The sequence below is a fragment of the Bubalus kerabau genome, chromosome 6 (genome assembly GCF_029407905.1).
Source record: "Bubalus kerabau isolate K-KA32 ecotype Philippines breed swamp buffalo chromosome 6, PCC_UOA_SB_1v2, whole genome shotgun sequence".
Lineage (NCBI taxonomy): Eukaryota > Metazoa > Chordata > Mammalia > Artiodactyla > Bovidae > Bubalus > Bubalus kerabau.
In genome coordinates, this window is record NC_073629.1 from 112,972,424 (window position 1) to 112,986,115 (window position 13,692).

Genomic DNA, 13,692 nt, shown 5'->3' on the forward strand with positions numbered 1-13,692 from the left:
CCGAACAGCGCCACCCCGTGAATGGCTCTTCTGTGACTACAACTCCCAGAAGGAATCGCGCGAGCGCCAGCGTGTGGCCCCGCCCCCTCCTCGCTTGCGGTCTTGCAGGTGTCGTCAGCCAATAGATGCACCTCCTCCGGCACCGGAACAAATCGGAAGAGATTATTACGCATCGGGGCGGGGTCTGTTGTGGTCCCGGTCCTTTCCAAAGGCTCTGGAATAACGGCACCGCCTAGGGGGCGGGCATTCAAGCCGAAGGAGCGGAGTCTATTGAAGCTCAGAGCTAGAGCCGGTGGCTGGGAGTATATTAAAGCAAAAACAATAAGAAATAAAGAGAGAGGGTGACTAGAGTTGACCCACCTGGAGGGCGGGAGAGAGTTGGCCAATGGTAGGTTCAGTTTCCAGTTCACAGGTAAGCTGCGTATTTTTGGCTCAATTGTGAATCTCGCTGTCTTCACCTGTGAAGTGAAGATAATAAAAGCATCTGTGTCTCTGGGTTTTTGTGAGACTTACTGGGATAATACACGTAAAACGATTAACTCAGAACCGGGGTCTTAATAATACACAGGGAATATTAGCTATTATCATGTAAATAGTGCGGAGCTTGGCACTTCCTGCGTCCTGGAAGAGAGTTAATTGTTATCAGAGTAATAATCACCAGAATAATTTTAATATAAATGCAGTTGCTTTGCTCCCTTATGAATACTTTGGAGTAAGAGCAATCTAACATGGGTTTGAGAATGTGGGTTTTGTAGTCAGACATGGATCCAAATCCCAGCCCAGTGACTTCACAGCTATGTGGCCTTGAACGAATGACTGCCTCTCTTTTGGCTTCAGGTTTTTGGTAGGTAAAATGCAGGTGATAGAACCTACATTGCAGGGTATTGTGTAGATAGATGAAATAATGCAGGGAAAGCAAGATGTCTGAAGTCAAACTGCTTGTGTCTGACATTTCTTATTTTCATATGCAGGATGTAGTTGGTTTCACTAGTTGTGAAACCTGGGGCAAATTACTTAACCTCTTTATGCCTCCGTTTTCTTACCTATAAAATTGGAATTACAATAGTGTCATCTACCTGCTAGGAATAAATGGGGAAAATATGTAAAGAGCTTGTCACATCTGGCAAAGGAGTTTAATAATAACTGCATGCGTGCTAAGTGACTTCAGTCGTACCTGACTCTTTGCAACCCCATGGACTGTAGGCTGCCAGGCTCCTCTGTCCATGGAATTCTCCAGGCAAGAATACTGGAGTGGGTTGCCATGCTGTCCTCCAGGGGATCTTCCTGAACCAGGGACTGAACCCGCATCTCTTACATCTCCTGCACTGGCAGGTGAGTTCTTTACCGTTAGCGCTGAGGTAGGAGATAGACAGTCTCCAGGTTGGACATTTACCATTAGCCAGCCTCCTCTTTGGATTTCCAGAGGTAAGAGATAGGCGGGCTCCAGTTGAGAAATTTACAAGCAGCCCCCCATTTGCTCTCGGAAATGGAAGTAACAGCAGAAACAGGGTGAAGAGCCCGTCTTCATCGCTTGTTAACACCTCAAGGGAATAATCATAGCAAGGAGGAAGAGAGGCAAAGACCCTTCCGAGTAAAAGATAAGGGAGACACTACACAAGTGCAGAAAGGATCCTTGGAGTCAAAAGTCAGAGGACTTTTCCAGGACTCATTCCAGGCCACAGTGAGCCTTGCTCCTGCCAAAAGCCTTCACTTTGAGATCCATCTTGGCTGATGGGTGCATCAGCTGTAGAGAAAGAAACCAGATAACTGGCCTGAAGGAGGACAAGACCCGGAAGAACTGCCTTATATAAATGACTCAGCCTCCTCTTTAAGGCGCTCCTCACTAGGGGGAACACCCACACCCTTACTCCCTGGGTGTGCATCTCTGCCTTGCTTCTATCTCAACTAAACAAATCGTTTCTCTGTGTGCTCTCCCACTTGTTCTGCTATGTCTCTGATACTAAACTTTTTACCTGCATTTACAGTTTCTGCCTCTGTGATAAATGCATTTTTCACTGGGGGCAAAGATCCAGGCAAGATTAGCTTCTAGCCTCTAGGCCTTGCTAGGCTAGGATTCCTAGTTTTCATCCAGGCTGCTGCTGCTAAATTGCTTCAGTCGTGTCTGACTCTGTGCGACCCCATAGACAGCAGCCCACCAGGCTCCCGGGTCCCTGGGATTCTCCAGGCAAGAACACTGGAGTGGGTTGCCATTTCCTTCTCCAATGCGTGAAAGTGACATCCAGGCTACCCAGGTTCAATTCCTGGGCAGGGAATTAAGATCTCGCTTCATTGCCCCTGTTCTCTGCTGCCTCGCGGAGATCAGTGCCACCTGGGAAGACCTGATAATAATTAGCTATTATTATTTTTACTGATAGGTATGAGACTTAGGGGAAATCAACAGTACCTGGCATATGGCACCTGCTCAACACATGTTAGCTGTTTTTAAGATCATGGAAAAAATCTATATTTTAATTTTAAGGACCCAGTTCAAAGCTCTTCTCCTCTGTGAAATATGTTCTAGCTCATTTATAGTAATAATTCATGTGATTTTACTCAGTGAATCTAACAGCAACCTACAAGCACTCCTTGTTGAAACCTCACCACAACCCTGAGAGGTGGGTTTTATTCCAATTTAAAAGGAGGAAATGAGGGCTTAGACAGATGATGTGATCTGCTCAAGATCACATAGCTAATATGAGCTGGGATTTGAACTTCAGGGCGTTTGACTCCAGAGGTTTCTTCTCGGCCCCACACTGCATAAGAAAAGTTGAATGAGGAGAGAGACAGTGAAGCCGTGTGAGGGGCTAGGAGAGCTGAAGACATTTGACACTCAGAGTGCGAGGCTCTGAAGCTGGAAAGGTGGCTTTGCAAGGGTCAGGTAAGGACATCCTCCTCAGGATCACCTCCCTGAAGAGGAGGAATGGAGGGGAGGCTGCAAAGAGAGAACGACACCATTAGGACACAAGAGGGCGCCCTTCACCCTAAATCCAGCCTGGAATTGTTCCTTGGTTATCCCTTAGCCTTTGTCTAATTAATGCCTGGCATTTTACAGGAGAGGAAAGCTAAGGCCCCAAGAGGACAAGTGCCCTGCCCAGTGTTGTATGGAAATAAACAACAGAGCCTGAACTAGATCCCAGTTCTCTGCTCCAACATCCACCAACATTTTTTTCTGTCCACAATTATCTATCAAGACCCTTTGTGTATGGGGCAATAACAAGGCTCTAAAGATGCAGAGATGAATTAGACCTAGTCCCTATCCTCAGAGCCTGATCTCTAACTTGCCCAATCAAGTGTTCTGTTAGGAAATTAGCAATGTTTCCTATTAGCAAAACATTTGTGAGCACACGCTCCCAACATAGGTGTATTTATCTACTTATAAGTGATACACATGTTATCAGTATATAATTAAATGAAAAGCTTTTTATTGAACATTTACAATGCATTATTAGATCCTGATCTCAGTGGTGCTTTATACATATTAAGTCACTTAGCCTCTCAAAACCCTTTGAGGGAGGGTCTAATACTATACAATATTACTAAAGCCATATGGCTAAAATGCAGGCAGTCTAGCTTCAGAATAAAGTGAAATTTTAAAAAAACATAGATCCTACATATAGTACATAGAACTCTGCTCAACGTTATGTGGCAGTTTGGATAGGAGGGGAGTTTGGGGGAGAATGAATGGATGGATGTGTATGTATGACTGAATCCCTTTGCTATCCACCTGAAACTATCACCACATTGTTAATCGACTATCTTTTTATAAAATAAGGTTTTATTTTTAAAAAGTCACAATTAAGCTTGCTTCCTCCTGCTGCTCTCTGCTGTCTGACACAATAAGTCTTAAGACTTCTTCTGAAGTCTTCAACCTAGAAAAAGTTCAGTTCAGTCACTCAGTTGTGTCCAGTTCTTTGTGACCCCATGGACTGCAGCACACCAGGAACTTAGAAGAAGGTCCTCACCAAATCCAACCATGCTGGCACCCTGATCTTGGTTGGACTTCCAGCCTCCAGAACTGTGAGAAATAAATTTTTGTTTATAGCCAAAAAAATCAAACAAAGGTTTTTAATGATACTTATGATTATTTCTTCCCTTATTGTAAAATGGTGATAATATTTTCTTCTTTCTCAAATTCAGGTATGTGAGAATATAAAGTCAGGTTTATAATAGACATTAAATATCCAATAATAAGGGGATGAATAAATAAAATATAGAACATTTATATGATGAAGGACTGTAGAGTAATTAATTAGGCTTGACCTAAGTCTATATATGTCTTGACATGTATAGATCAAAAAGAAATAGAAGTTTTAACACTTTCTTCCAAAGCTCCAGGGGCTCATCTTGTGCACCCTCCTTTGAAGACCACTGCTCAAGAGGTTCCCAGACCAGTGAGGGCAGTGTGATCAGTGCTTGGAGAAAAGGAAATGCAGGAAATTGTGGGAACCCAGAGGCAGCAGCTTATCTATGTTGGGAGATCAAGATGACTTCCAGTTATGGCTGAACTAAATCTTAAAGGATACTTATAGATTACTTTGGGGCTTCCCTGATGGTTCAGACAGTAAAGAATCTGCCTGCAGTTATGGAGACCCGGGGTTCAATCCCAGAGTCAGGAAAATCCCCTGGAGAAGGGAATGACTATCCACTCCAGTATTCTTGCTTGGAGAATTCCATGAACAAAGGAGCCTGGGGGGCGTGCTGTGGTCCATGGGGTTGCAAGAGGCTGACTGGACTGAGCAACTAACACTTTTACTTTCCTCCCCAGAGGAAAGAAATTGGAGGAAAGAGTGTTCTTGAATGAAGGAACAGCATAACTACAAGCTGTTTAGCACGGCTGGAGCCCAGAGTGTCAAGGGGGCAAGTTCCCCCTCCCAGTGTTGCTATGAGGCTCAAAGATGATAGAAATGGCTGTGCCTTCACGTTTGTGTGGAGGGAACAGGCCATCAGTCTGCTGCCTCTTGGGCAGCATCCTGGCCTTTTGGTTCTCAGCTGCCAATTCCTCTATAACCCAGATGGCAAAGGGGACCCATTTGCCCCGTGAAGATCGAGTTGAACTTGGCCTGGACCCCACTCCAAGCTTATGAGTGCTCAGAGCCCTCCTTCCTTCCCATACTCTCCATCAGTCCCCAACGTTAGTTTCTCTCTCGGCTATGGTTTCCATGACCGTAGCCCCTTTGCTCTCTGCCTCATGCGGGTTTCCATCAAAAAGAAAACATCCAGTTAAGCCAAGAATTTCATGGCTTTAATAGATTTACTGAGGATTTGGAGATGTCGAGATCATATCACATACAGCACCTGCCATCTCCCAAATCTCCTGATTGTGCCTTCTCAAAGCTTGTGTCCTCTAACCCACGGATAGATCCTCCCTGCACACACAGCACCCTGGCCTCTCACCAGAAGTCAAGGTCAGTGTCAAGCACCCACACATATCCACGACCTCCCTGCGAGGCTGACTTGCTTTTCCTCTTCCCATCCTCCAACACACATGCTCCCACTCTAGCCCAGCCTGGGCTCCCCATGCTGCTCCCCAGCCAAGCCCAGAGCTCATCCTTTCTTTCGTCTGCCTTGGGCCACCACGCAGCAGTCTCCTCTGTGGAGCAGCCTGGCCAGCCTATGGCCGCAGGGGAGCTGGTGGCAGAAGACAGACAGGCTCCAGGAAGACCAGCAATAGCCCCGGGGGTTGGGGGCTGCCAGGAGGAGGGAGGCGGCCGGGAGGAGCTCCAGGCAGTAGTGTGGGTATGCAGGGCCTGGCAACTCATAGAATGTGACCTGGCTCCCTGCCATGCTCTCTGCCAACTTGTCAGCCACATCCTTGTCTGGCTCAAAATCCTCCACCAGGGAGGCAGAAGCTCAGCCCCCAGCCCATCGGAGGGCAGCCCTCCAGGGTAAGCAGCAGGTCCCAATCACCCAGCTCTGGTCTTGCCTGCTGTGGGACACAAACACATCATAAAGGAACCTCTTGCCCTCACCCCTCCCAACTTCTCAGACCCTGAAGCCAGCCCCTGAACAAGGCCTAGAGATGGAGTTCCTGGTTTCCTGTAAAAGGGCAAAGAGAGGAGCAGAAGCAGCAGACAGACCTGCCCAAAAAGGAGTTCCAAGTCCAAAGTCTTGGGGCAGTAACTCCAGAGAAAGGGGAAAACAGGATTCTTGGAGTAGTCCCCAGCTTCTCACTGGTGTGATACTATATGCATGTGTGTTTGGGCAGACCACTCAAGCCAGGGCCCCAGGCATTGGCACACCAGCAAGCCAAGGACACACTCAGAATACACATGTACTGGGCCACCTGGGGACTTTGCTCCTGGAGGCTGTCACCTGGCTCGAGGCCTCTCTCTCAGTCTAGCACTAAGACCTGGAGACTGCCCAAGCCCTGGACAGTGTCTCCAACCCCACTTTGACCAGAAGCAGCACCTTGAGCCTCACCCATCAGCTCCTCAAGCCACACTAGGTGGGGCCTGCAGCTTCTGCTCCTGTAGGCTAGCCAGTCCTGAGATGCAGCAGGCCTGGGGCTATGTCCATCCTCCCTTACCCTGGGGGAGCTGCCAGAGAAAATGACTGGGGGTGTCCTGGGACCAGAGGGCCTGAAGCTATCCCCAAGCAGGGAGAGTTGACAAAGGGCAAGGAAGACCTTGGTGACCATCCAGGCCCCCAGCTGCAGTCCCCAGCCTGTTAGAATCAAGATCTGCCAAGACTGGAAAGATATTAGAAGCCAGCTTCCCAGGCTTTCTGCCTGAGACCACGTGAAACGCCAAGCTAGTCAAGCTCATGGGCAGGGAAAACAGAACCCCAGAAGGGCCAGAGAGGGGCTGCAGGCTCAAGGTGTGCAGATGGGCTGGATCCTAGAAGCCCCAGGTGGGCTCAGCAACATTCAGATATTCAGCAGGTTTAGGGTAGTCAGTGTAGGCAGCAGAGCCAACCAGCCCTCACCAGAAAGTGTTAGTAGCTCAGTCATGTCCGACTCTTTATAACCCCATGGACTGGCTCACCAGGCTCCTCTGCCCACGGGATTCTCCAGGCAAGAACACTGGAGTAGATTGCCATGCCACTCCCTTCTCCAGGAGATCTTCCTGACCAGGGATCAAACCCAGGTCTCCTGGGTTGCAGACAGATTATTTACCACTGAGCCACCAGAGAAGACCTACCCAGGGCTACCAGTAAATTCTTGGCCAAGTTCATCCTCCTTAAGCCCTGGAATGCCTGGCCCTCCAGATAAATTAGCTGATTTCCCTTAAGCCTTGGAATGCCTGGGCCTTCAGACAAATTAGCTGGTTTCCCTGAAGTAGCTGGAGCAAATGGGAAAAGGTGGCTGGGGATAGAATATGCAGCCCTTGTTGGATGAGGCCAGGGCCCGCAGTCCTGACACGGCCCTGCCTTATTTGTGCCCAGCATGGCACTTGCTCAGGTTCAGCTTCTGAAGGCTGGACACAGCAGACAAGACACCTGGCGACAGGTCAATCAGGCCACTGCCTGTAAGGCTCAGGCTCTTTAGGCCATGACAGGAAGCCAGGGCCTCCAGCGCTGTGTGCGCTACCAGAGGGGATGCCAAATCCAGCTCCTGCAGCTGCAAGGGGGCAGCTTGGCCGTGTCAGTGCTGATCACAGACAGCGTGTCCAGGTTCTGCAGCCCCAGTCCTCTCCTGCAGCTACGTTCACCTCCATATGGTCCAGACGCAGAGGCCCAGCTTGAGCCCCTGGAGGGCCCCAGGACTGGCCATCTGCAGCCAACAGTTGAATGACAGCTCTAACATCACTGGGGCCAGGCTTCACCAGAGGAGGGGCCAAGCACTGGGTCTGGGAATATGTCAACCAGCTCCCCCACATTCTGAAGGCAACTCGACTTGACCCTCAGCCTCCATAGACTGGGAGGCAACCAGAACCCCATGTTCCCATCCAGGCAGGGGCCCAAGAAAAAGAGGTGCTGGAGGAAGCTTAGGTTGGCATCAGGGAGTAGGTAATCTGTATAGAGCCCTATGAAGAAAAGCTGTCCCAAGCCATTGAGAGCTCCTAGCAGAAGCTGAGGGGAATGTAGACTCAGGGCCAGGACCCTGAGCCCAGAGAAGTGGGAGAAGGCATTCAGGCCCAGAACAGAAGTAGAACTGGCAAGACAGCTCCTCCATGCTCTGGGGCACAACCTCCAGGGCCCATGGCAGGTTGGTCACCGAGGAGCATGCAGCAAGGAGGGGCAGGCTGGAGTCCCAACGGGACACATCAGGAAGAAGCAGGAGATCAGAGGCAACTAGAAGCCTTCAGTCACCAGGCAGTCAGAAGTCATCCAGCCTGCGGTCCTAGGAAGGGACAAGAGGAGGCCAGGCAACGGCAAGTGCCACCGAGCTCAGCATCAAGTCTGGTCCACCAAGTAAACAGAATCAGAACCCTCCCATCTCTGCTCCCCTCCCTTTTCCAGAGAGGAACCCAGACCCCATCCCCACCCCCTGCACACATACATACACAATACTCCTAACGCCCCACAGGATACACACCCCGCAGTCTACCCAGGAGGGCCTGGAAGCAAGGTCAGAGGGCCACAGTGCTTCCAAGCTGAAGAACTGCTGCAAGGGTGGAGCCAGACTCAGAGGTGCTTAGAGCCGAGGACCCAAGCGTCATGGAAAGACACCTCGTGGGAGGTGGGACCTAGGTCTCTCTTCCCTGCTGGGAGGAAGCAGGTAGTGTTTGTGAGGACAAGGCGCGGGGTCCAAGGTCCAGGGTCTTTCTCTGCTGTTGTCCTGGGCAGTGTACCCCTCGCCCCGGGCTTCAGTTTCCTTATCTGTAAGCCACGTTGTTTAGCAACTGATCCTTAGACTCAGTCAAATGCAGTCATGTAACTATTTTCAATTAATTTTTCTCTTCTTTCCTTCATATTACCTAATAAATGTGTTGGGGTGGTCAATTTTACAATTTATTGCTCAGATTATAGAATGTTGAGACAAAATAGCAGTTATCAGAGGGGTGACCATCACCTACCCAGAGTGTGGACGTGCAACTAAATACAGTTCAGTCCAGTTCAGTTGCTCAGTCATGTCCGACTCTTTGCGACCCCATGAACCGCAGCACGCGAGGCCTCCCTGTCCATCACCAACTCCCGGAGTTTACCGAAACTCATGTCCATCGAAGTCAGTGATGCCATCCAACCATCTCATCTAAACACAGTTACTGATGAGAATTAGGCTAAATCCTTTGAAGATGATTGGAATACATTGCCAATTTATTTTTAAATGATTGGTTGTGTTATAGTGGAAGCTTTATTGGAAGCTTCATTTTGAAGTGTAAGTATTGGGAAAAAGAGTTATGTCAATGGACAAGCAAAGAGGCATTTATTATTCATCTTGCACCTGAATTCCATTCCTGGGCCTGTTTGGTGACCATGTCCACCTGGCCTTTAGTGCTCCTGCTTAGAGTCTGCCACCCTCGGATCCTGGTAGCCCTACTGAGAGCAGGGAACCCACTTTAACACAGCGTCCAATGACTATCCTCAGCCTAACAGAGAATAGCCATGACTGTGTTTTTCAAAAATGACAGTGTTTCCCTCACTCACGTATTTCTCATGGCTTCCCTGATTGCCTGCAATGCAGGAGACCCCAGTTCGATTCCTGGGTCAGGAAGATCTGATGGAGAGAGATAGGCTACCCATTCCAGTATTTTGGGGCTTCCCTGGTGGCTCAGCTGGTAAAGAATCCACCTGCAATGCAGGAGACCTGGGTTTAATCCCTGGGTTGGGAAGATACCCTGGAGAAGAGAAAGGCTACCCCTACCCACTCCAGTATTCTGGCCTCAAACACTCTGGAACCATTTGAGAAAAACAGTTCATAAATGGGGAAAATATTGAACATGAAAATGTCTTCAATATTCCAATCTCCCTTCTCCAAACTCTATTTTATACCAACAAATTTATGACACCTTATCTTTGTTTAGTGGACACTCTTTGGTCCAAGACTCAGCCAACCAACCAAGCAAACAATTGGAACTCTTCTGGCTACTCAAAATAACCTCTTGAAACAAGGATCTCTGGTCAATGTATCCTTTCTCAGGGTCTATTTCCACATGTGTTCTTTAGACTTTGCCAACACAGATCAACAAAGCTTTACCCTTATTTGTCCCTCCTCTTGGGTTTGACTTTGTAATTGCCTTCCACGTTCACTGCCTTCCAAGTTCAATGATGTAGTTACACATCTCCAGACTGCAGGAAAAGATGGCTTCCCATTGCATCATGTCTGACTGTGTTCCTCAGATCCTTTCCTCTCCTTCCCCTCCTCTGTTCCATGTCACAGGTAAACTGTTAAAAGTAAGTTACAGTTTCTGACTTCTGTGTGAGTAAGAGGTTGGAGGGCAGGAGAAAGGGAGAAGCTGGGATAATTTTCCCCCTCCTTCTCTGCTTTGATATCACCACCACCAGCAGCGGCAACTCTTCTGTGATTCCGACTCCAACAGACCTGCTATAGTTCTGGCTTCCCACTGTTTGACTTGGGGTTCTAGGGCCCAGGAAGACACCTCATCCCCTAGTTCTGCCTCTGCAAGAGATGTGAGATTTTTCAATCACGGTCATTAAAAGTCCTTAGCTTTCAGGTGAACACTTGAGCTTAGTAATTAGTAAATGAGCTTGAAGTCTCTCTGCGCCTCATGCTGCTCTATAGAATGGCCATCAGCCTCTTAGAGCCTTGCTTTCAATAGGCACTTCATTTTATGCGACAGGAAGTTTTCATTTAGCTGACTGTTTCACCAGCGTTATGTCTGATTTGTCAGAGTTCCATTGCTTAAAGCTGCATTTTCAGACTTACCTGGTGGTCCACTGGTTGAGAATCTGCCTGCCAGTGCAGAGGACACGGGTTCGATCTCTGGTCTAGGAAAATTTCACATTGCAGCAGGGTAACTAAGCTCATGAGCTGCAAGTACTGAAGGCCCCACACTCAAGCACCTGTGCACTGCAGCCAGAGGGAGCCCACGCACAGCAACGAAGACCCAGCGCTGCCAAAAATCAATTAACTGATTAATTTTTTAAAGCTGGATTTTCACTGCCCTTAATCCCAACAGGCCCAAATAATCAGTTCTTAGATTCCTCCTTTCCTGAGGGTCTGTTGTCTACACCCACTCCTTTTATACCCCTCTACACCAAGTCAGGCTTTAATTATATGCAATAGAAACTGACTTTAATTGATTAAAGCGGAAAAGACACTTAAGGAAAGGATTTGGTGTAGTTCATGGACTCTTTAGAAGGGAGCTTGAAAACCGGACTCAGGGCCACTCCCATTACCAAAAAGGCATTTTGCTCCATCCTTTTTAATGTCACTACCTTATGATTCCCTGGTGGCTCAGCTGGTAAAGAATCCACCTGCAATGTGGGAGACCTGGGTTTGATCCCTGGGTTGGGAAGATCCCCTGGATAAGGGAAAGGCTACCCACTCCAGTATTCTGGCCTGGAGAATTTCATGGACTGTATAGTCCGTGGGGTCGCAAAGAGTTCGACACGACTGAGTGACTTTCACTTTCACCTTATGATTTAAAATCGGATTTAGCTGATTGGTAATTCTAGTCCATGAGTCTACACTACAGTTCAAGGGAGGTTGAGATGCAAGCCACTGGTATTTTTTGTCTTGCTAGTGAGAAGCAGACCCTACCTCCCTGTGGATGAGTGAACCCTTTCCCCTAAGAAGAAGCATAGAGGGACTTCCCTGGTGGTCCAGTGGTTAAGAATTCACCTTCCAATGCAGGGACACAGGTTCAATCCCTGGTCCGAGACTATTCCACATGACACAGGGCAGCTAAGCCCATGCACCCTGACTACTGAGCCTGCGCTCTAGAGCCCGTGCTCCCCCAAGCCACTGCAATGAGGAGCCTGTGTACCACAATGAAGAGAAGCCCCCGATCACTGCAACTAGAGAAGGCCCGCGTGCAGCAACGAAGACCCAGTGTCACCATGAATAAAGAAACATAAAGAGGCTTAGGTACTGGACAGCCAAAAACCTAAGTATCCACTGCACAATGTCAGACATACTGAGTTCATGATACCTGCCTACAACTGTGTGCTTCAGGAGAATGCTCCTTACCCACTCCTTCTTCCTTGTAAAGAAACCCATCAGTAAAGACTCTTGGGTCTTTACCCCTCACACCTCCTGCAGGGAGAAAGTAGGACTTAAATTATTGGTGAGTTTGGGAGAGAACACGAGTGTGGAGCCCTGTGCCTTCCTCGTTCCCTTCCCTTTGAGGGCACACATTCACATCTACTTCATGCACCGAGTTCTGTAAGAACAGGCCTCAGTGGGGATAGGTGCATATTCCTTTCACTGTCTGTAAAGAAAGTGAAGTCGCTCAGTCATATCCGACTCTTTGCGACTCCATGGACTGTCACCTGCCGGGCTCCTCCATCCATGGGATTTTCCAGGCAAGAATACTGGAGTGGGTTGCCATTTCCAACCAGATGAATGAAACTAGTGTTTGCTATTATGGCTGCACGTCTAAGACATAGTCTCCAACACCAGCTCTACAGTAGGAAAGACAAGAGTGTATTATTTGGCACACTTCTCAACTGATTCAAAAGTCAGGCATGGAAAGGAGGCCCCTCAACCCACTAACATTTTTTACTGTTTTGCATCCAAATGTAACACAGTCTCTACCCCTGGAGGGCTCTTGGTCTAGTGAGTGACAGAGACGAAACAGCTCACTATAACACATGACCCCTGGGTCCACGTCCAACCGTGTCCTCATTAGGACATATGGGCTGCCTAGGTGGCACTAGTGGTGAAGAACTCAGAGAACCCCGTTTGATCCCTGGGTCAGGAAGGTCCCCTGGAGGAGGAAATGGCAACCCACCTCAGTATTCCTGCCTGGAGAAATCCATGGACGGAGGAGCCTGGCGGGCCACACTCCACGGTGTCTCAGTAGGACACAACTGAAGCGACTTAACAGGCACACACCTGACACTGAGAACTCAGAATTGTAGACTGTATCCTTTTGTGGATTGCCCACCCAGCTTTTCCCTATTTAGAAAATGAGAAGGGGACTTCCCTGGAGGTCCAAGGTTAAGAATCCGCTTTCCAATTCAGAGGAGGGGGTTTGATCCCTGATCGGGGAACTAAAGATGCCACCCGCCGTGGGACAACGAAGCCTGCCCACCACAACTAGAGAAGCCTGCAACGAAGATCCAGCGCAGCCGAAATAAAGTGAGATGGGTAACACTTGCAGTCAGGTGAAAAGGAGCTATTGTAATGGGACTGCTTCAGTTTTCCTCTGTTGCAGTAACCAGATAACTTGTTTAACCCTAATTCCCTAGGTGGTGGTTGGATCTGGGATTCCTGGCCCCAGTCTCTTATCCTAGTCATTTGGGAATCTCCGACGGAGCTGGAGAGGCCCTCTGAGTTTATTCAGTCCAATATCTTCCTTTTCAGATGGCGAAACCGAGACCCAGAGAGAAGGGGGTTTTTCCAGGGCCATGCAGAGGGCAGGTGGCAGAGCCGGGAACATATCCAGGGTTACAGTCGAGCCGAGTGGGTATGGAGTGTTAGTGACGAGAAGCAGCTTTCACTCTGCATGGGAAGTGAAGTGAAGCTCTTGGAATCCCGAAGACCCCTCCCACCATCCTCTGCACCTCTCACACATTCAGGATGGGGATCTCACTACCCCTTCCCTGGGCTGGGATGTGAGGAGTTTACGGAAGGAGGCTGAAGTCAGACCAGTTCTCATCTTCTGGTCTGGCCAGAGCTGCCCA

The 13,692-nt window shown here is 48.8% G+C and overlaps 2 long non-coding RNA genes across 2 annotated transcripts; one reads left to right on the top strand and one right to left on the bottom strand.

The window, feature by feature from the left end:
* Positions 1-90: 90 nt before the first annotated feature.
* On the top strand, positions 91-3,163 carry LOC129655728 (uncharacterized). Its single transcript, XR_008716098.1, has 3 exons — positions 91-412; positions 1,204-1,332; positions 3,053-3,163. It is a non-coding gene; the product is annotated as an uncharacterized LOC129655728 (long non-coding RNA).
* A 594-nt stretch (positions 3,164-3,757) lies between these two features.
* On the bottom strand, positions 3,758-12,907 carry LOC129656323 (uncharacterized). Its single transcript, XR_008716326.1, has 3 exons — positions 12,798-12,907; positions 10,769-10,955; positions 3,758-4,015 (listed from the first exon to the last, which is right to left on the bottom strand). It is a non-coding gene; the product is annotated as an uncharacterized LOC129656323 (long non-coding RNA).
* Between the last annotated feature and the right edge of the window lie 785 nt (positions 12,908-13,692).